At 39.7% G+C, this 20,058-nt stretch overlaps 1 protein-coding gene and 1 long non-coding RNA gene across 3 annotated transcripts in view; both read right to left on the bottom strand.

Annotated features, from left to right (window-relative positions):
* Positions 1-18,480, bottom strand: part of LOC143665530 (uncharacterized) — a 56,178-nt gene extending 37,698 nt beyond the window's left edge. Inside the window, exon 1 of the long non-coding RNA XR_013167037.1 lies at positions 10,391-18,480. This is a non-coding gene — a long non-coding RNA (uncharacterized LOC143665530). The remainder of the gene's footprint in view (positions 1-10,390) is intronic.
* Positions 1-20,058, bottom strand: part of EFNA5 (ephrin A5) — a 277,728-nt gene that overhangs the window by 171,834 nt on the left and 85,836 nt on the right. The gene's annotated exons all lie outside the window — the stretch shown is intronic.

Raw genomic sequence — 20,058 nt, 5'->3', positions numbered from 1 at the left:
TTTTTTTTTTTTTTTTGCATGGGCAGGCACCAGGAAAAAATTGTGGGTCTCTGGCATGGCAGGCGAGAACTCTGCCTGCTGAGCCATCATGGCTTGTTCCTTATATTTTGATCAATCAGATATTCACCTTTCATAATCTTTCCATCCAAATACTTAAGTCACCTTCCATGTGCTGTTTTGAAATAGACTCACCTTTTGGTTGGCCGCAAACTCAAATCAAGCTACTTATTTTTATACATTCTAGCTTCACACATGCTACCACCTAGCTGGGTATCATGGACAAGTGGCTTAACTTCCCTAAATATCAGATTCCCAGTCTGTCAAAAAAGGGATTGGGTTAGAACTGGACTCCTCTCTTTGCCCTGTCCCCAGCTTTTACACTTAGTGGAGGGACAGACCTCATTCATTATAATAGCTGCTTGCTTAGACAGGCCCTGGAGTGTGAGTGGTTCCCAGAATCTCAAAGGTGAGGCAGAGCCAAGAATCACTGAGTGGGCCAAGTGCTATGCTTCCCTGTTAGCTCCCCAAGTCTGTAATTCAATTGCTACCACTATGTCAGGTTTCTAAAGACCGTGTCTTTTTTTCAACCAACAGAGATTAATTGTGCTTTGAATACCTATGAGGGCTTAACCCTCAATTAATCCCTCCTGTTTAGAAGAGGTTCAGTACAAAGGATACAATCCCTGCTATCTTTTCCAGGTGTCCTAAACTCTACCAAATGACCAGATGACCAAAAAATAAGCATACATGAATAATCTCGGTGCAGTAGAAAAGTTAAACTTCGGCCTACCTTTTTTAGCTGAAATGCTTTCTCTAACTTACGACCGAAAGTCATGAATTAGGCCTTTAGAGGGTCAATAACAAGAAAAAGCCATAAAATATGATTTACGAAACTTAAAGTAAAGACAATATCTGCTATTCTACCTGGTACCATTTATATTATAAAAGTCATGTAACAAATAATGCCTGGTCATTAAATGCAAGGAAAAAAACATATACATTCTAGCTCTGTCTGAAGCGCTGGTTTGGCCACTATAATTCAACCATAATCCACATGGCTGCTTCTTAAATGAGAAAACCTTTCCTAAGACGGCGGGACATGCTGGCCCATGTGTGAAGGAGGCTACTTGGTTGCACTGCCTTGTGTTCCTCGTGTTTCCCGAGTGATACCATCCTGGCTTTCGTGACATGTCTCCATATTGGGGAGAGCAGCTCAAGAGTTGAGTGAAGAATTGACATCTATCTATCTATCTATCTACACCTACTTTATTTGTGAGAGCTATATATTCAGACTTCTCTTTTCTCATTGCCACCAGGAAACTGAAAACCAGACTGAAGGCTGAAACAGATACTCTAGAGCCCTCCAGCAAATATGCCCTAAATTATCTTCAGCTAAATTATATCTGATCTCTTTTAGAATCTTTAACTGGGACTTTAAAAAATGTATCTTCATCATATACCACTTAAAATATACTTGGAAGTAGGTGTAGATAGATAGATAGATAGATGTCAATTCTTCACTCAACTCTTGAGCTCCTCTCCCCAATATGGAGACATGTCACGAAAACCAGGATGGTATCACTCGGGAAACACGAGAAACACAAGGCAGTGCAACCAAGTAGCCTCCTTCACACATGGGCCAGCATGTCCCGCCGTCTAAGGAAAGGTTTTCTCACGCAAGAAGCAACCACGTGGATTATGCCTGAATTATAGTGGCCAAACCAGCGCTTCAGACAGAGCTACATTCATGCAGCTTTCTTTGAGCTCAGCAATGCTGTTTCTTGATCTCTTGACAAAATGAATGATGTAGCAATTCATTACTGACAGGGAAAAAAATTTGCCACAATGTTTACACGATCTAATAAATTATGGATAATTCACCAAATTAATACCAGTAAAATGAAGCCCGCCTTCTTTGGTTTTCATTTATCATTCCATCTAGTTTCTTTCTGCTCCCTACCCCACCACTCTCTCTCTCTCTCATACCGACATATAACCTCATTTTTGAGATTATATTGTATCTAAACCAACACTCTAGGTTACTTTTTGTGAAACAGGATTGGAAGTTGTTATTAGTTGGTTTGCCCACACACACACACACACGCACACGCACACGCACACACAATTCCTTCCTGCAACATATTTCAACAAAGTAAAACTTCAAATGAAGGGTAATTGATTTGTTCTTGACTAATGAAAAACTGGAATTAGATTTAATGATTTGATTACTTAAAGAATGATTTGAGGGGAAGCAGATGACCATCAAAACAAAACAAAAATCCTCATTTTCCAAATTCATAGTAAGTTCACTAGACCATGGTGAGTTACGTCTGCTGAGTACCCACTGTGCAGAAGATTGATTCCTCATCAAGAAACTTTTAATCTAGCATAAGAAACAAAATGGAAAGAAGAGCCTCCCTTTACATTTTTTTTTGTTTTGGGTTGGAAAGAATGTATTGGTGTATGACCTTATAAGCTGAATTATTCTTAGCATCCAGATAACTCCTTGTGGTACTAATGGGAAATTATACTCATAATGTAATATTTATATTGGAAGGCCCAGCATTAAATTGCTGGGCTGACTGTGGTATAAAATGTGAGGGGAAAGCCTCATTTTCAGTGGATTCACAAACCAACATGAAAGTCAGTGGGATATGAAAATAATCACCCTCAGGTCCTGCAACCATTACAGTGATGCTGTGAGATATGGACGCAAAGGTTTTCTTAAAGCCATACCCAATTCTTGGTGAAAAACCAAATTCAAACTCATTTTGAAAAGACAAGGGTTTAATTAATAGTTCATTCTCTTTAATGATCAAATCTTTTAAAAAGAGAGCACCTTTATTTTTCTATTTTTAAATAATTCCACACTAACATCTCGTCCCAATGTCCCTATGTGAAATAATGTTGTGACTTTTCCTAAGTGCCATCTTTCCCCTCCTTGAACCCTGGTGTTGCCATCTGCTCCTGCTCCCTTTACCCCCCACCCTCACCCCCATGGCCAGATGCATTCTCTCTTCCCTATCTTTGGGACATCTGCTCTTTTCCCCTTTCCCAGAGTCTACTTGAATTCAAACTCGCATCCCTCTTGCTTGAACTATTGCAACTACCTCCTAGCTAGGTTCTTACCGCCAGTCTCTCCTACTCTAAAGATTACTCTAAGATTAATCTTTCTAAAGCCCAATTCTTAATAGGTCACAGTCCTGTTCAAAAGTCATCAGAGCTCCCCTCTACCTTCCTGGAACCAACAAATTCTCGGCCTATCATTCTAGGACTTCCTCAGGGGGCCCCTGCATACTTCTCCTAGCTACTCATCCACCAAGGTCCAGTCAAAGAGTATCAACTAATGTGCTTCAAAAGGACCATACCTGTGGAGCCATAGTTATCTGCTCGGTTGGAAGAGAAAGATGGCAGGGGCTGCGGGAGGTATGGAGTGTGGTGAAGTTAGGGTCTGTTGCTTTCCAGCCTTGAGCAGCCAGATCTATTTACCCAAGTATCCAGCATAAATTAATTTTCTGTAGATTTTCCAGCAAAGTGGCCTGATCAATTATTGTGAAAGACAGAAACTGCCCTAATGTCAAAATCCTAATGTTTCACATTCACCTCTGCTGAGAAATCCTTTCTGACTTCCTTATCACATGTGAATACCCCTTTCCTTAAATCCCAACAGCGTGCGATATATATTTGATACTATTAATAAGAATTTCCCTGCTATTAGTGAATGATAAAGTCTACCTGCCCTATTTCCATTATTAGGCTATAACCTGCATTGTATTCCCCAAAGATCCTAACCTATACTGCAGACACTCAATGAATGTCAAATGTGAACAAATTAAAGAAAAGACAGCTAAAAACACCGGTCGAAAATATTCTGATTTTGCTTTGCTTCGATTTGTTTTAAATCTGATACTTCTCATCAGACAACATTATTTCGATCTAAGTCTCCTAACAGGTTTAGGGCTATTAATGTGCTATGGATACATGGTAATAAATGCCCAACATTAATTTACTATCATTATATGATCTAAGAGGTCATTTACTAACTAGAGGGGTCCAATAAATGCTTACTGTAAGGACTGAATTTGAAAGGCCCAAACTTTCCACTTAGTCATTTTACCAAGAAACCATACACCCCTCAGCATGTGTGCTTGGCCATTCATTAAGTTGTGCATGACCTTTTCGGGGATTTGGTGCTAGAAGATGGAAAACTGGAACTATTCTGGCAAATGTGAAGACCAATAATATGGTAGCATTCCAACAGAAAACCACACAAAAAAATCCACACTGAACCAATTGCCACAGACCAGGAAGCATGATACAATATTCTCCCTTCCACTGAAAACCTTCTGTGGTTTCAGGGTGAAGACGAAGAGAATGAAGAAAAATAAACATAATGTGAAATTTAAACCATACCAGGAACAAAAATATGGTCTCTGAAATACCACAGAGCAGCATTTTTATGGGTAACTTTTAATTTTATCAAGACATAGTCAGGAAAATAGTACGCATAGTTATGCTATGTGACTTAAATGCCAAGTTTTCATTTTGTTTTTGCATTAACGATAGGACTTCTCATGTTTCATCTGTTTATGTTTACATAAGTTATATCTATATCAAATCCAGATTTGAAGTATCTCAGAATAAATTCTTGGGTAATTCCTGTCAATATTTTCATGGGAGTTCAATTTTTGACTTTTGATGTTTCTCTGGGAATTAATACCTGTGCATATAAACTTAATTCAGCCACGTTACTTCACTGTTGATATACTTACATTTTTATCGTTTGCACAAGAAAATTTGTTGTATCTAATATATATTTTATGTCCACCTACAAACATGTATTTTTCCAATTTATAGAAACCTAATAATGCTTGGAATATTAAATGCAAAAGCCACAAGAGAACTTTTTCTTATATTGCATTCTTTTCTATACATTAAAAGGGGCATAAAAAATTTTAAAACTTCAGTGGCGAAATAATTAAAGTTGTATAAATTGAAAATTAGGTGGGTGAAATCAGAAAAATAAGAGCAGTATAAATCAACTTTTGATTCTAGGAAGGAGGAAGGAGGTGAGAAGGTTAATTTTACATGATGCTGCACGATTCTAATTTAACTGCTGTTTCATTCAGCAGCATCTAAAAACACGGTTGGAATATCCCTTTGTCATATACACAGAAGGGCTCTGCTATTGTCCCTCAGGAAGCCTGGCAGCTGGTCCTGCACTCTGACCTCCAAACCCTCCTCAGCAAGGCGCTCATTGATATTCCCAGAAGCTTCTCTTTAGAGAAGAGCATTTATAAAAGAAAACTCCCACCTCATGGGTTGGTGGTCCTGTAACCCTCACCCTCTACTCTGCCCCCCTAAGTGGTGGCATGCAGGTCTAGTCAAGCCCTACAATTCCCGGGCCTTCATAAACTCGCTATTTTTTATGTATATTTGATGGGTCCTTTCCTTCTTATTCAAAGGGGCTTTCACAGTCATGTTAGTGGGTGAGAACCTTCCATTCTGGACTTACATTTGATTAATTTGTGGCATTCATGTGTCTAATTCTCTGCACACAAAGGGAATGAACTGGCTTGGACTCTATCGACAAGCCATTTCTGCCAGGAAAGTTCAAACGTAAAGGAAAAAGCAGTGTCAGTGACGATGGTTTCCAGTTTGCTAAAGGCAGATGAGAATGAAACATAATAAAACTCTCCAGGTTAAGAAAACAAAACACCGCTATCATTTCCAAAGCCTTTGTTAATGGCATTTTGAAACACATAAGCAGATACCTAAATGCTGCATTCTTTGTCACGCATTCGTCGAGTTTCACAGGAGGCAGTACCCCAAATTACTGCAGCTCTGCAGACATCACACACGTACAAAAAAGACTCCTGGCTTCCTTTCACATCCCATCAGTCAACTTTTATCAACCATAGGGGAAGGAGAAGACGATAAACACTGCCGGCAATATCGTTTGAGTTTTAAGTTTTGGATCTCTTCCAGTTATGTTTGCAAAAGTGAGAAAGTATTAAGGAACAGAATATTGATCAAATTCCTTATTTTTACAACATAATATATTCTTCCAAATATGTCCCCAAATGCAACCCTTTGTGATCCTCTTAATTAATCTTGGCTAATCCTTAAAGAACGGTGACAGCAAAAAAAAAAATCTAGTGACAGCAATAACTTTCTTTCTACAGTTTCCTTTTTTAAGTTGTCATTCAAATTTGGTAAGTTAATGCTTACAAAAAAAAAAAGAGCCCACAAAATTTCTATTCAGCGACTACATGAACTTTTACAATGTATTTAAAACTAGATACGAATTACTCAAACAGGATGAGAAAGAACTGTCATTTGGTATAGCAGGACTTTCTATGTGTCCTTTAATAAAAAGCAGGACTCTGGTCATTCCATGATGTCACTGATATTCTGTACAAAGGAATGTCCCCATAGACCCAATTCCACTTCCTTTCTGCATAGCCAAAGATGAAATAAATCTTTAAAATGCAAAGTAGAAAAAATGTATGAGTTCTCCAAGAATATATGAGGCAGCCTACAGGGAGAAACGTAAAGAATCAACAGCCCTGACTTCCACTTTTGCTGATTTACTTCTATGACCTTGGGCTTGCCCTCCTGCTAGAACTGGAATGTGTGGTACACGTGTGTGTGTCCACTTGGCCCTGGGACCTGACCAAGTCTTCTCTCTATTCTGGAGAGGGGAGAGCATGGCATGCCGGGTGAATGGATTTGGAGCTTTGCAACGGACCACCCACTCCACCCGGCTGCTGCCCCCTGCTAAAACTGCACCACCCAGGAGTCCCAAGAAAAGGGAGGACACAGGGTAGATGACAGACATTCCCACCCACATGTGTTCCAGCAGCATTCTCACTAATCTCCTAATAGTAAAGGACCATTAACCTTAAAAGACCAAAAACCACATTCTCTGAAAACCATGAAAAGGGTGAACCTATGTGGATGTCTACGCAGAATTTCTTGGGTACACTGAGAAATGAAGATGTGGGGCACTGAGTGCTAGGAATGTGAGTTCTTAGATAAGGCATCATGTGGCTTGGAAGAAGAGCATGTTTTTAATATTGATATTCAATTTGTATATAAACAAGTATGTGCCTTTGTCTGCAAATGAATATGCCTATAGAGATCTGTATACGTATCCACCTTTCCATAGAGGGGAAGAAAAGTGGGAAAAGGGAGAAAGAGGAAAGATAAGGATCACAAGAAGGGGTCAATTTGTGGTAAAGCAAGGGAAAGAATTTAGAGAGACAGCTGGACTAGGAGAAGCCTGCAAAGTCCCTCTGGAGGGGATGTGTGGTGGAGGCAGGTGAGGAAGGGGAGGGGGTGAAATAATGGCCCATAAGCAGCGCTGTTGTAACAATGAAGTGATAAAACCATTAAAGGAAAGAAGGAAAGCACAGAGCACTCAATCACTCCAGTTCTTCAACCTAGAGATGCAATTGCTCCTTTTTTGCATTGGCCATCTTCAAACCGGGGTCAGAAATGAACACAAGCACCCAAGCGCAAGGTGAGAAGTGTACATCCCGGATGGAGAGCAAGTAAGTAACTGTGGGACAGGAAAGAACCATAAGTGCCAACACAAATACAACTTAAAAATTTGCTAGTTGTTTGGGCCTTGTGATGAAATCAACTACTTGAAAAACATTGTTTTTTTTTTTAAAACCTTGAAAATATAAACAGTATTTTTTACACATAGAAATTTTTAAAACTCTTCAGTTCAGCAAAATTATTACCAGGCCTCCATATTTTTAGAAATCCATCACATTTCCAGATGCAGCAGCAGTATAGCCATAATAGGAATTGGCTCCAAAAGTCCTTAAAAAGGACAATATCAGAACAAGCCCCAAGTATGACTTTTATAAAAATTACTATTTGCTCCCACCCCTGATTTCTTATAGCCTAAGGACCTAGCCCCTTCCTTGAGTTTCTAATAAGCACATGTATATATACACGCAAAGTATGCATGCATGTTCACAGGAAAATATATACCTGCATATATATAGGCATAAAGACACAATCATGGTCACACAGAGTTCTTATTGCTAACATCAGCAACCAAACCTAGTGAACTGACGCAGAAACCAAGCCTCTCACAAAACTGACAATGGGCACAAACCTACGCATGCAGCTACGGGAGCTGACATCCTTGGTCACGCTGGGACAGTCCAACAAGCTTTTGAACTCAAGATCCCACGCCATCCTGCCCCTGTTCAGCAGACCCTGGGGCCACTGCCAAAGGAGGGGTCAGAGATATTAGCTGAAATCACATACCTGAGTCTCACTGCCAGAAATCCCTGAGAACAAGACTCTGACCTCTGGGACTTTCTGACTGGAAGTGAAAACCCCCCTCTCTACAAAAGTCTCCCAATGGTGGATTTCCCAGCCCTCTAGGAAGGGGCTTCACTATCGAGGTACCTCCCAAAACAGTGACATTTGTTCTCTAAAGCACATATTGTGAAACAACTCTGCACCACTGTTTTTCAAGTAATAAGCGTGATATTTAACTTATTAATAGAAAGGATTCCTTTTTCAAGGAATATAACACTAGAGGAAATGCATGACTAGAAAAAGACAGTGAACTATTAAATTCCATTCCCCAGCCAAATATATATTAATTTTTCTTTGAATTCAAATATTAGAAGGTCCCTGAAAGGGGGGAAAAAATAGGCCAGGGTTGTCTGGATTTTTATTGCCTTGACTCTGGAAATGAGGGAGCATACGCTGGGCCTACTTAAAAGATAGCATTATCTGTTTAACACCAACTCTGAGCAGAGAGCTACCTTCTAATGATGAAATAAACCGCTTCCACCATTTGAGAGGCAAGACGCATAAATGCAGGGCCTCTAATTTCTAGTAATTACCCACGTACCTGAAAGTCAGTAATTACATAGAGAAGCATGCCCTAAACTGGCCTTCAGTTTGTTCCAAACCCAGCTCATGTAATTAGCCTTGATTAATATCCACATTTCACATCAACAGAAAGAGTGAATCCAAATGACCCCCATATTCTGCTGCCTCAGGAAACCTCACTGTTCGAATTCTGTGCCTTTATCAGGAGAACATGCTGAGCGAATGGGATCAAATGATGCCTTGCCCCCCCCACCTTGGTCTAACTATTCAGAAATAGTTAGGGGGAAAAGAAAAAGCAGCAATACCTTTCACATAATCATCTTAATCCCTTGTATCAACTAATTAATACACGGAGAAAGCTTTTACTTGCACGTGAGCAATTATAGCAAGTTCCTGGTCGGTGTCCAAATGGATTCAAAATATAACTCATGAACAATGAAGTTCTGGGAAAGATTGCCTCTAAAGATGACTTTTAAAATGGGAAAAAAAAAATTGGGGGGAGGGGCAGGAATTAAATGGTTCTGTTGATAGTGGGAAGAGAGAACAGAAAATAAACATCAGTTTCTAAAAAAAAAAAAGAAAGAAATTCAATGTCAACACCCTATTTTGCACAGAACTTACTTAAACAGGTCTGCTTATGTGAGCAAAACAAGAACCCCTAGATAGTTAAGAGTTTTGAATCTGTGTCCTCACACAGCAGAAACGCCAGAGTTACTTACAAGGGGGCTAGATAACAAAGGAAATCGATCCCATTAAATAATTAGCATTTACTAAAAACTAATCAAAATAAACCAACTGCACATAGGCTTCTGAAAGCCAACTAAGATTTAGGAAGCTCGGCGATTTCAGGTTCCTTCCTGGGGGGTACCTGTTGCATGCTTCTGTTTTACCACAGGAGATGGCGTATCAGTATTTGCAGCTGCCTGAGAACTAATCCAAGAATTAGTTCCCCAGCAGGATGGTGGGGCCGGGGAGGGAGGTGGGGACTGAGAGCCAGTGGGGAAGAGGGTTGAGGGGTGTGCACAAAAGGACATCCGAAGCATCAGCACCTGCTGTGGGGTTTCTGCTCTCGCGTCTGCCCCAGCCTCTGCCCCAGCCGGAGTGGGAATGGCCCCAGCTTCGGGGAAGCTTGTAATCCAACATGGGGCAGAGGGCAAAGGAGCCTAGTGGCTCAGGCATTAAGAAAAGGCTCTCAGTCATAAAGCACCACATTGTGGTAACAAGCCCCGGGTGTGCACCGTGAACTTTTTCTGCGCAGATGTCTCGCTGTCTGGGGAAAGCATTACCCAGCAAAGTCCAGTCGACAAGTCCACTGAATGCAAGACTCAGGAAACGAAATGCTTCCTCGAATCCTCTTCCTCCCACCAGACTATGCTGAAACTGCTTAAAAACTAGCATGGGTCACCTCCCTTTTCTGTGGTTGTTGTCATTAATAATAAAATGCAAATGACATAGGTTTGGGCTCTGAATGAAACCCTGTCCCCGTGCCGCCCTGGGAACCAGACGGTATCCTCCCACTTACAAGGCTAAAGAATGAACAATCACCAGCCCGTGGAATTTTCATGATCCAATTTCTCTACCTTCCTGTCGCATACCCACTGGCAGGCACCAAAGGGCTGTCACCCTGACGAGAGAAAACAAAGCTCAGGGCTTGGTTATGAAACAGGTTTTTCCTTTCCCATAGAGACATTCCTTTAAGGCTAGGTCATGTAAAACAGCAAAATGCTCAATGAACACACTTGGTCCTGCTCCCTGCAGGTGACTGTGCCCTTCAACTTGACCTTAGATACAAGGAAAGGAAAAGTAAAACACTCTCCAGTTTTTAAGTAAAAGGGGACCAGCGGCAGCTGCAAAGCAGAGCCTACTGTTAACAACAAAAAGAAATTGAAAACAGCGAAGTGGACAGCACAGTCACACAGGTGTGGGCCGGGACCTGAGAGGGCCGGGTAAAACGCTTTTGGGGCCGAATCTTGAGTTAAATTGACTAAAATGGAAAGACTGGCAGAGAACGTGATTTTTAGTAGCTCTGGCACAGAGAAACCTGCTCTTATCTGGCAAGGGCACCCCCTGCTGGTCCCAGCGCTGAACTCCGCCTCTTGGTCCAGCTCCAGAAAACCCAAGGATCTCTTTGAAAGAGACCAAGGGGAAAGGGCTCTGACGATGCAAGTTCCATGTAAAGCACACAAAAGGAGCAAAAGGTCCTGCCATAGCACAGACACTGCCCAAAGCCACAATCTTTGTCGGGTCACAGTGCTCTGCAGTCAGATAAATTCCCAGGCAGGCTCAAAAAAATGAATACGAACCTGACCGCTACTTTGCATGTGAGAAGCTTAGAAAGTTCTAAATGGAGAATGCAAAGGGGAACCCACCACAAAAAAGATTCTTAAGTCATTTACAAATTCAGTGCTTGATCACTGTAGAAAATCTTTTACTACCTTTTTACAAATAAAAGTTTATTATGGGACTCTTAATAGAAATTATTTAAAACCTCAGCATAGGACAACAATTCATTCAAATATTAGGGTACCATTTACAACCAACAAAATACAAAACTAAAATCAGTTTTGCATTCCCACTCTTTCTTTTTTACATCATGTTATTAAGCGCAGATATTTTCATACCCACTCCACCCTGGCAAGTTTTCATTTCCCCCTTTCTTTTCACCCAATTCTTTTTTATTTCCTTTGCTGCTGGACTCTTACAAAATCATGCTGATGTTTTGTAATATCGGTCCTCTACCTCCTACAACAATTTCCCTCAGAATCGTAGCGTTCAATGTCTGGCAGAAAATCCTGTGTTATACAGGCTTGTGTGCAAATTCATTCCCACCATCATCAATTGGAGATGCTTACGTAAGGAAAACCGCCAAGATGTTCAGCGAGGCTCCACCCACTAAGACAACCAAAAAGAAACCTGCAAAGCCCCAGTGGGTCTTTCCCCTACTGGCAGAAATGTCATACTTGAGTCTCTTTATTTCATATTATCTGCCCTCAGTCCCACAGAGTTCACCAGTTCAGGCTGAACTTGGCTTCTCCCTGGGACCTCAATCTCACGTCTGTTCCCAGCTCTCAACTTCAAACACAGGGGACAGAGAAGGCAACACATCTAGGCATGAGCAGAGAAATATAATGGGCAAAACAAACATGCTTCATCTCCTTTGGGTCATTTGATCTGGTTTTCATTTTCCGGTCTACACATGAAACCAGGGGGGATAAGAAGTGCTCATGGAATACAGGACGCACCAGGGACAAATACTCTCATTTCAGAATATAAAAGAATTTCTAAAAGCTGAAAATCTCAGTGCTTGATTTCTATTTAATCACATTTGCTGATTTTTAGGTTTCTTTTCTTGATGTCCCCTTATGCAATCCAAAGACTGGTCAGGTAAAGCAAGAGATCGGGTCTTTCTTTTATTTATTTGTTCAATAAACATTTATGAAATGTTTGACCTGTTTTTTTTTTTTGCCAAAATTTCCTATGTAGTTAATATATAATGCAACAGCAGCTTTTATTCACCACTTCTTTTAGCTTATACAATCATTGCTTATCCTGGGAATAACATGCCTATTAGGGTTTCCATTCGGTGGTTTAGAGAGTGCAACTTTTGTGAGAGTGAATGTGTGGGTCTCTTCTTATTTGGAAGGGGGGCGCGGCGGGGCAGGCAGAACAATTTCAGAAAGAACAAAATCAATCTTCCCTGGTTTTCGAAATAAGCACTGCTGACGAGGACTCCTGCTTTGAATAGAGCTGTCAAGACATTTGCAATCTGTTTGGCCCAGCATCCACAGAAGGCTAAAGGTTTCATAATCAAAAAAGTGAGGGACTTTTATTCTTTAGCAATCAAATAGGCTGGAACCTCATAAGACTTGGGGTTATTTTAGCTTTTCTATTATACCAGAAAGCACAAAAAGGTTTTAATCTATATTTATACTCACATGCACATGTGTGCAAAATAATCCATAACAGAAAGAATCTCTGATTTACTACTACTTTATTTCAAGTATGGGGATAAATATGATAGCTATCGATTGGCCTTCTTATTGAATTGAAGATTCATTCAAACTTTCTCCAGTAAAGTCTGATGGAAAAGAGTTGCTTGGAAGAACTCTAACTCAAGGAGTTTCACTTAGAAACAATTGGTAAGCAACGCGTGAGGAAAAGGAAAAATCTTTTATGAATCAGAAATTATTTTTTTCTGGCTATCAGTGTCTCTCATATTGTAACAATATTAAGACCCCTCCCTTGCAAAAAATATCAATAAATGAGCTCTGATACCCAACCTCCCTAGGTTTAACTCAATATGCCATTAATATGAAAAGAATTTGACAGTTTACATAAGGGACGCGACCTGATGCGAGCAACCTCTGGCTTCTCCATTCTCCAGATGGTAGCAGATTAGTAGGCAGCCTTTATTCTCATAAGAAGATTTTTTTTCCCCCATGGAAAAACTATAAAGGCCAATTCTGTTTCAAACTTCAAGTCTCCTTCACAAATGTCTTCTCAATTCTGGGCCTTAACTAATGCCTATTAAAAGAAGCCCTTGGGCTTGACGCTGTGGATGGGGGAAAAAAAAAAGACTAAGGCAAACTTAACTCTAATGCCTGCCTTTAAAAAATCTATTGACAGAAGCAGTGGGGAAAGTTTGAACTAATGTTAACTTAAAGAAAAAGGCTGGTGAGATTCAATTGTGGGATGTGAAAGCTTGCTTGAGTTTGATCTTGACGGGGCTTAAGATAAGGGAGATAAAAACCTAAGCCTACTTACATATTAAAAAATGCAGTTGTGCTAAATTGACTACATACCACTGTTCTCAATTTGATTTATGCCCATCATCACCAAAGACTTTGAAGGACATCCCTGTAAACATGATAAAAAAGCCAAAGCAGAGGGTACTTACTCTGTTTCGTTAATGCTAACATGAAAAATCATTCCCTGACAACGCATGACATTCTTTCACATTAGTTCTTCAAATGTAACAAAGAATAAAAATGGAAATCATTCTTTGGTCTTGTTCTGGAGGTACAAATATAACAAGTGACTAATCGAAAAGATCTAAGGTGAGAAACAGCCCTCAGCCTGTGAGAAAGTCTTCCCCACATAGACAGGAAGTAATCTTTGAATAATCAGGCAAAACATTAGACTTTAATAAAAAAAGACTGACCCTAGTAAAATTAAGAACTTTCAGCCACACTTAAAATCCAGAAGGCTAAAGTAGACATCTCCTCAAAACGTCTGGTTTGTTTTGTGGTCACCAGGACACATGCTATCTATCCCAGAGAAGGAAATTTTATTTTCTGAAAGGAAAAAGCTTCTTCTGGGAATCCTTTGAACACACATAGATGGTTTTTATACCAATTATTTCATAAATCTGTTATTAGAGTTGCTTGTTATATAATAGCAACTGTTTCTACTAATATTTTTGCAACTTGATTTAAGTGTGATAGATAGTGCTTGGGTTTTTGTTTGTTTTTTTTTGCTTTATTTTGTTTTTTGGGTAAGTCACGATTGCTGAGATCCTGAAAACTATAAAATAGTCTAGTGTAAACTACCATGCACAAAAATACAAGTAATACAGCATATGGGCCCCATCCTCAAAGAGTTTACAACACACCAGGAAAACGAGATGCCTCAAAAAAAAAGTTTTAGTCAAAATTCAAGATATTAGGAAGCGATCAAAAATAAGAAAGACGCAGGGTCTATCTAGGAGTCTACCCTTTTTGCTTAACCTACTTTCACCAGTTTCCAAAATCGTTTAGTTAAGAGAACATCAGCATTAGCACATAGCAAATATACTTAGAAGTCCCCAGAAATAAAGTTTTCATGGAAATCTCAAAGGCAATAAAAAAGAAAGGAAAGCATTATTTAATTTCTTCTCAGCAAACTGCCTCATTTCCTTAAGGAGGAAATGGTAGGCAAACAGTAACTTAAATGGCCACGTTAAAAACTCAAGTATGCCAGTAATGGTGACATCCCAGAGCTCAACTAAGTGAACTGCCCAGTTCTCCAAAGGTATTGGCATGGCACAAAATGTTTTTTGTCATTGTTGTTTTTAATAGACACTTTCTAGTCTTCTAATCTTACCACAGTGTTCTCACAGAAGCGTCCATTTCCATTATCTTACCCTTTTGACTGAAAATAGTTACATCCAGTAAAGGAAATATTCTACAGTCCAATAACTGGTACCATCACAGCAACGAGATAACAAGTTTAGGAAACAGCTTAAGGAAATGAGCTAATAACAGGAGGATGACCAAGCAGATTATCTCTGATTGCTACAAAGAATGCTATTAGGGGGCACAATGTTTTCAAGTGGTCATTTTTCCAGCCGGTTACAGAAAGGTTCATCCCAGCTCCTTTCATGAAATCAATTTTGAATCACGCCAATTGCGAAAGAATTACATAAAAACACAACATTAGGAACTATGTGGGCACTTCCTTGGTAAAGTCACACTTTCAATTGTCTTAGATGAGATTAAATACATATATTCCCCCGACCGTTTTCTGTTAGAACACTGTAGTAAGAGCTGTCTCTATGATTTTATCAATCAACACTCTGTTTATCCAACAAGTGTGAGAGGAATATAATGCAAGAATGGTGCTTATAAAGGGTCCTATAAATTAAAGCTGCTAATTCCCAGAGTCTTTAGTTCATGAGCATGAAAAAACAAACTCAGAGAAGACAGCCTTACTTTTATTTAGCTCCCCAAATACTAGGCCCCCTTCCTTTAGAACCTCGGGAGGACAACTGTTGAGGTCATACAATATTAAGGTCTGATGAAATGCTTTCCTTAATTCACATGCTGATAATTAAATTGTGGCTCACACACACTGGCCCCACCCCAGGAAGGCTAACATTCCAGAGTCATATGCACTCTAAAACATGGAAATCTGTTTTAACCTGCCCACCTTCCTCAGCTTCAGCCCAGAAGTTTTTTCTGAATAGTAAGTATAAATATTGCTCTGGGTTCAAAAAGAACTAGTAGCCATTCGCGTGGGTTTTTCACCCTTGGCTGACAGTAGATCAGATCGTGAAATGTAAGTCAGAATACCTTTCACCTGCAAAATGCCTAACATTAATGCCAATACAAATTCCCTCAGGTCCCGAGGGGGTTTTCAAAAAGCACTCTGGCCACCTGGTCACTCAAAAACCAGCGGATTGTGAACATAAAACTCCAACCTTGCTTGAGAAAGTAGCCTGGGAAAATAGGAAACCTGCCATTCCCAGATGAAGTCAGTTTCCCGGCTGGACTGTTGTGTCTATGAGCAACATTTCATAGCGTCTATGAAATCTAAATATCAGCTATTACTGCCGACCAAAAAAAAAAAAAAAGAACGATGTGCCCTTTTCAGATACAGGAAACCTAGTGATAGTTTGGCGATAACAGTTAGATTCAAAGGCACCCTGAAAGGGGGACATTTTAGGATGTCCCTCTCCAGCTGGAGACTATCCAAGGCCCACTTATCTGAGATAGAATTAGGCCAAATGTCAAGAGGAAAGAATGGCCAGGCTTACCCCTTCGTGTTGCGGGAAGAGTTAGTCTTAGTGTTTTGCTGACATTTTAAGTATAAAAGGGTCTTATTGTCAACTCTGGACCCCCAGAAGAGCTGTTTCTAGAGAACACTGAAAGGAGAGATTAGTTGGAGAAGCCTCAGCATCGGATTCCATCCTTCAATCCCGTTAGACACAGAGCTTTAGCCACTTTTTTGCTTAAAGTCATACATGTGGTCAAAAGTTTAATTATATCACCGGCTGCATCAGCAAGCACATTGTCTGCTGTCCGCAGGAGGCATAAACCCTTTTTGGAGCCCCGGGGTGCAGACATGGCTGAGGAAGGTTTCCCGGAACCTTGGGCTATGCCTGACAGTTGGCATTTTTTTATTTAACTGATCAAAGAATGTGGCCTGGATCCTGATACGATGATAAAAGGTTTCTCTCAAACTCTAAATTTTTGGTGAGGCCCCTACTCCTCTCTCCAAACAACCCAGTTTTTACCAGATTGAGTCTAAACACAATTGGCACCTCTGACATAACTGACTGGCTCTTTGCTGGCCAATCATTCCATCATTCAATCCACAAGAACCGATTAAATCCTTAGGTGTTGAGAAGATGCAAGAGCGTCTCTCCTAGAGAACTTTGCAGTCTAAGCCAGGCCAAACATCCAGTAATTAAACTAGTTTATGAGTCAATCAAACTGGTTACGCATGTAGACCTCACCAAAATCCATCAAGTAGGAGGCAACCAGGAGTTTCACACGGAATGTTGAGAAATGTTGTCTGCAATCAGTTTGGGGTTGTGGATTTGAGGGTGCAAGACAAAATGAAGCTGCCAGAGAAACCAGCTTCTAACCCAGAGGGGACCAGACAGGGCCAAAAACAGCTGCAGGCCCTAATCAGCAGAGAAAAAAAAAATCAAGAAACCATTTCAGACCTCCCTATGTATGTATGAATGGTCTAATGATTGTAAAATATGTCAAAGAATACAAGAAAAATGAAATGATAAATGACATAAGGCAGACTAATCTGTCAAGAGCCATCGATATAAGTACCCACTGTTAAGAACATCTGTCCAACTAATACCAATGGTGACAGATTTTTGTTTCCCCCAAATACACACACACACTCTCTCACATACACGCATTTGCTGAGCAGGGTTCTTATTTCATTGAAAGGGCATTAATAGCAACACAATTCACAAAAGAAAGAGACACTACTCTGAATTCAGTAATAAGCTTGTGATGATATGGGTCAATTTATGCATTGTACACAGCAGTCCCCGAGGCTATGGTTCATGCTACTTCAAGGGCTCATGTAAATATTTTACTTCCTTGTAAAATCAAAACAAAACATAAATATAATCCAGCCTTGATTACATTCATCTTTTTACCAATGCAGTCATAAGACAGAATTATGTATGTGTGTATGTGTATGTTTGTTTGTTTTTGGAGAAAAGGGTCTACAAAGGCCAAAAAGCTTGGGGGGCCACACAAATCATACCATGGGGCCTGGCCAAAATTGCCACTTCCCATGTGCCTGGTGTGCCAGGAGTACTACACGACCTCTCTATTCTTCCTAACAACTCTAGAAGTATTAACACTGTTCCCATTTTACATATATGGACCTCACAATGCAAAAAGTTGGCAAGACAAGATGAAAGAGCGTAGATTTTAGAGACAAACACAGCTGGATAGGAATTTAGGAATTCTGGCTCCTCCATTAATCAGTTATGTGACACTAAGCAAGATACAACTTTACAGGGTTAAGAGAATCAGATAAAATGTATATAAAGGGCCTAGCACAGATTAAGTAAGAAATAACGGCTAATATTATATAATCGTTGTCCAAGAGTATATGGCTAGTGGCTGAGTCAGCATTACAGCTCAGGTCCAATGCTGAGGTTTTTTTCATTATGCTACTCCATTTTTCTTTAGACTTGTACAATAGACAAGAGGTCCTAAGAATTATATGGTCATGTGATCCAGGCTTTAACAAATTTTAAGAGACCATCCTTGAATCCAATCATTCTCTGCAGAATAGAAAAATCGAAAGTCACAATTAATAGTGCCGTAGTCCTTTTTTTTTTTCTCTTAATAGGAGAAATCAGCAATGTGACTTGGTAATTCAGTAAAAAAAAAAAAAAAAAAATACAAGGTGAAGCCATGGTTCAGTTAAAATGCTTTCATCCACCAAAGAGGCTTGATTCTGATTCTCTCCCAGCAGAACTTTCATATGCCCTAACAGCATGAGCTGCACTCCTGACCTTTGTGCCATTCAGTGATTTCACTTATGAATCAATCAAACTCTCTCCTGTTGTTTACAGTGTCTCAACTATGTAAGAAAGAGGCAGAATGTTTAATCAACTGCAACTCAGAATATTTATAATGAAGCCTTTATCCATAAATCTCTTAACAGTTTACAGTCATGCATCGCTTTTACTGGACTTTAAAGGCTGATTTTATAAGCTTTTGATGAGGACTCTAACAATAATTCAGCCCCCCGGAAAGGTATATTAGTGGACTACATAATCACACTACTGAAGGTACTTGACAAGTCTATATCGCTAAATGCAAATTACAATTTAAAGAGCTCTTTTCAGCTACCAACTGCCATTGTAATGGAAGATACTTAATACTAAAATGTTAAATCTCTGACAAGACCTCAAGAACAGTGTGAAAAATTTTCCATTTAGGGACAATTCTGATAATATACTGAATTCTGTATCCGGATTTAAAAATTAGGGACATTTGCATGAGAACAAGGGCCTATATTTTAATAAACTCATTTTCTCCAGCTATTTATTTCCTAGTTGCAGGGATGAACTTCTCCTCATGATCATCTGAAATGATGATTAATTGGGGTGATCAACTGCAAAGTAAAAAGAGAGATAATAGCCATGCCTTTTCAACAGAAAAGAAAAAAAAAAAGACAATAAACAACAAAAAAGCATGCATACACATTGTGTTGTACCATTGCATTAGCTGTGCCCACACAAAAATGTGGTTATTTTGGTCAATTTGTTGCTCTCCAAATTGTAGCAATCACTGATCTTTAAATTGGCATGCTCAGAGAAAAGAGCTTAGGGTATTTCCTCATCTCAGACCTCAGCCAGCACATCGAGAATAAGTGTCACTGTAAATGTGTGCTTTGGGGTGAATCTGGAAAATGACTTAGACCAAGAAACTGTAAAGCTGTGTGTGTGCGTGTGTGTGTATAAAATATATCATCACAAGGTTATAGCAAAAATCTAGTTTAAAGTTGAGCAATTTGGGCTGTGATCAATATAGTCGGCTAGGCTGTGTATCTCAGATGCCGTGCCTTCATCCCCAGCATGATCATCTGCACAAATTCCATTAATAACGTTCCAGGAAAAAAATCACATATTTCACCTTGGAACAAACCAATACAAGTTAAACGGCTTCGTAGAAACGGTACTGAAAGAGACTTTAGAAATAATTTACTCTACCTCTTCTCCTACTTGCTGAAATATCATCCCTCCTGTGATGTGATGCAGAGATATTACTCATTATCATGGTCCTATACCCCTGAGACAAGTGAAGGAATAACAAAAAGCAGAAGAGACACACTATGCCTTTAGGGAGGGTAGCTGAAAACAGTAAAAAAATTTCCACTAGTCTACAGCACCTCAAATATCTGATTAAGCTGCTGGTCAGAATTTTACTTCGGTTCCAGTGA

The sequence above is a fragment of the Tamandua tetradactyla genome, chromosome 21 (assembly GCF_023851605.1).
Source record: "Tamandua tetradactyla isolate mTamTet1 chromosome 21, mTamTet1.pri, whole genome shotgun sequence".
Lineage (NCBI taxonomy): Eukaryota > Metazoa > Chordata > Mammalia > Pilosa > Myrmecophagidae > Tamandua > Tamandua tetradactyla.
Note: the sequence above shows the minus strand (reverse complement) of the source record. Positions and strands in the feature narration are given on the sequence as shown.